The sequence below is a fragment of the Coregonus lavaretus genome (genome assembly GCF_964263955.1).
Source record: "Coregonus lavaretus genome assembly, chromosome: 29".
In the NCBI taxonomy this organism is placed as follows: domain Eukaryota; kingdom Metazoa; phylum Chordata; class Actinopteri; order Salmoniformes; family Salmonidae; genus Coregonus; species Coregonus lavaretus.
This window is the reverse complement of record NC_140016.1, coordinates 17,892,896-17,895,657: the sequence shown is the minus strand read 5'-3', so window position 1 is coordinate 17,895,657 and position 2,762 is coordinate 17,892,896. Positions and strand designations below refer to the sequence as shown.

The 2,762-nt window shown below is 44.5% G+C and overlaps 1 protein-coding gene across 1 annotated transcript in view; it reads left to right on the top strand.

Moving 5' to 3' along the window:
• Positions 1–304: 304 nt before the first annotated feature.
• Positions 305–2,762, top strand: part of LOC311104800 (platelet-derived growth factor receptor beta-like) — a 34,825-nt gene continuing 32,367 nt past the window's right edge. The window contains exon 1 of the mRNA XM_084146723.1: positions 305–414. The gene's annotated coding sequence lies outside the window, so the exon portion shown is untranslated. The remainder of the gene's footprint in view (positions 415–2,762) is intronic.

The following is a 2,762-nucleotide window of genomic DNA, read 5'->3' as shown; positions in this document are numbered from 1 at the left end:
GCTCAGCGGTGGACCACTGACACTATCCTCTGAGAGTGAGACAGAGTGTATGTCTCTGTTCACTTCTCGGTAGAGTGTGAGAAGAGAGCAGAAGAGAGCAGAGGAGAGCAGAAGAGAGCACAGGAGAGGAGACCCCCTGCGATGTGACTAAATAACCAGAGAGCTCAGTGTGGTCCCTCCTCCAGCGGACTCCAAGGACACTGGAGATTAACTCTAAACCCTAAACTTCAGAGGGATCTAGTCCAACCCCTAAAAACCCAACTGGCTGGAGACTCCGTCCTCAGAAGGTGACTGAGCGCCGGCTAGAGCACTTCTCTGATAGAGAGAGCGAAGGAGAGAAAGTGAAAGAGAGGGAAAGAGAAAAGGAGTCATGTTTTAGGAGCCAAGACAAAGCAGAGAACTGATACACTGAAGGTAAGAGGATGTACCTTCTTGTTGGCTCTTTACTGTTTTCTCACATTGACTAACACATGTTTGACAGCTATAATAGAGACTGATTTACTGGACATGAAGGAAGTGTAAATTAAATCAGTCGAGACAGAGATCCCACTAGAACTAATCCAATGACACGGCTGTGTGTCACCTCAGTCATACACTACTGTACTGTAGCTGTCCACAACTGGATAATGGCATCTTCTTAAAACATATTTAATGTGTAATGATTGTCAAAGGATCAATTAAATGTTTTAATGAATTGTGCATACTGAAATGTCTGTTTAATATCATGAAATGTATTGCCAGACTTACACCATTGTGTATGTGTGTGTGTGTGTATGTGGGGGGGGTATGTTTGTGATGCTTACACTTGTATGCACATTCTATACATTTGAATATCTATGGAGTGACAAACCTGTGTCAACAACACCTTGGTTGTAGAGGTATTTTACAACATGGTGGAGCATCTCTGTACACATGTCTGTTTGTCTGTCACCGCCACGGAACTCTAACAATGTTTACATTCTCACAATAGAGGATACGCTTGACAAGGAGTCCTGGGGTGTCCGACACACACGCACACACACGGACGCACACACTGTGTACCTTGGCCACTTTGTGCGTTAATGCTAAAGGGGGTGTTTGTACAGCTCTCTCAACTCACCCTTGGTGAAGCGCCGGTCCCCACCAGTGAACCATTGTTTCCCTGCATCCCTGTGTGAATGACCTTAACAGAATCAATATTGTACGCATCGCTACGCAGGGGAGCCACCTACAGCCATGGAGGATTATCATAGCATCATTCACATCATTGGAGTGCTCAGTCTTCAGTTGAGGAGACGACTCTGTGTTGTTTAATCACATAGTGTTCCCCGGGCGCCCAGTGTGGACTCAAACATGTGGTTTCCATATGCTTGATGTGTTTAATACCATTCCATGTATTCCATTCCAGCCATTACAATGAGCCCGTCCTCCTATAGCTCCTCCCACCAGCCTCCTCTGGTGTGTGTATGTGTGTATGTGTGTGTATCTTTTCATTATAGGTGAGCGTGTGACTCTTATAAACCAGTGAGTTGTATCTGTGCCATTTGACCATAGAAGAGACATTCATAGAAACATACTGCTCTCTGACTCATCCCCACAGACAGACTTAATCACTGTGGAGGTTTCAGTTATTGAGCTGGCATACATATGACATACTGCATGGTTATAGTAGTCATCTCATCTCATAACACAGACATGCGTGGCATATTACTCTGTCATCCAACAGATGTTGTCCTCTTGAGACTGCTGTTCTATGACTATGTGCTATAAGCGTTTGGTATGCCAGTGCTCTGGCATGGGGCGGTTTGGGTAGTAGTGCCACAAACAGACAACACTCAAGCACTGTAATGCAAATGGTTCCTTTTGATAGAACTGATGTTAGCATGACGTGTTTTCTGTTGTCTCCTCATCGCTGTCCCTTCCTCTTTGATGTACTGTTATCTTGGGTAACCATCTTGTCACGAGATGTTTGGATATTTATTGCACGTCATCTTAGAGAATTATGTTCATATTATTTTATAGTGAGTGTTTTAATGTATTGTTTGATAATTCTCCTCTATCTTAGAGCAGTTTATCACTAACATGCTATGTTATCCCTATGCTAAATCTATTCTCGCTCACATTCTAAAACATCCAGAAGTTTAAATGTAAGCCAAGTTTTGAGCGTTGTGGATCTTACAGTGCATCAGGGGGTTGGTATGTTGGGGAGAGAGAGAGTTCTCCCTGCTCTGATGTAGTACTACACTCTTTGAAAAAAAGGTGCTATCTAAAACCTCAAAGGGTTCTTCGGCTGTCCCCATAGGAGAACCCTTTGAAGAACCCTTTTTGGTTGCAGGTAAAACCCTTTTAGGTTTTAGATAGCACCCAAAAGGGTTCTACATGGAACCAAAAGGGGTTCTACCTGGAACCGAAAATAATTATCCTATGGGGACAGCCGAAGAATCCTTTTGCAACCCTTTTTTCTAAGAGTGTACAGAAACTCCCCTCCCCTTTCTCCCTCTCCTCTCCTCTCCCCTCCTCTCAACCCCTTCCCTCTCCTCCCATCCCATTCCCTCCTTTCCTTTCCTTTCCTTTCCTTTCCTTTCCTTTCCTTTCCTTTCCTTTCCTTTCCTTTCCTTTCCTTTCCTTTCCTTTCCTTTCCTTTCCTTTCCTTTCCTTTCCTCTCCTCTCCTCTCCTCTCCTCTCCTCTCCTCCCCCATTGGTCATCAGCTGTGTCCTGGCTCTCAGAGCAGTACTCCCTGCATGCCAGCTAAACTGAGAAATGTGCTTCACATTATGGCCAT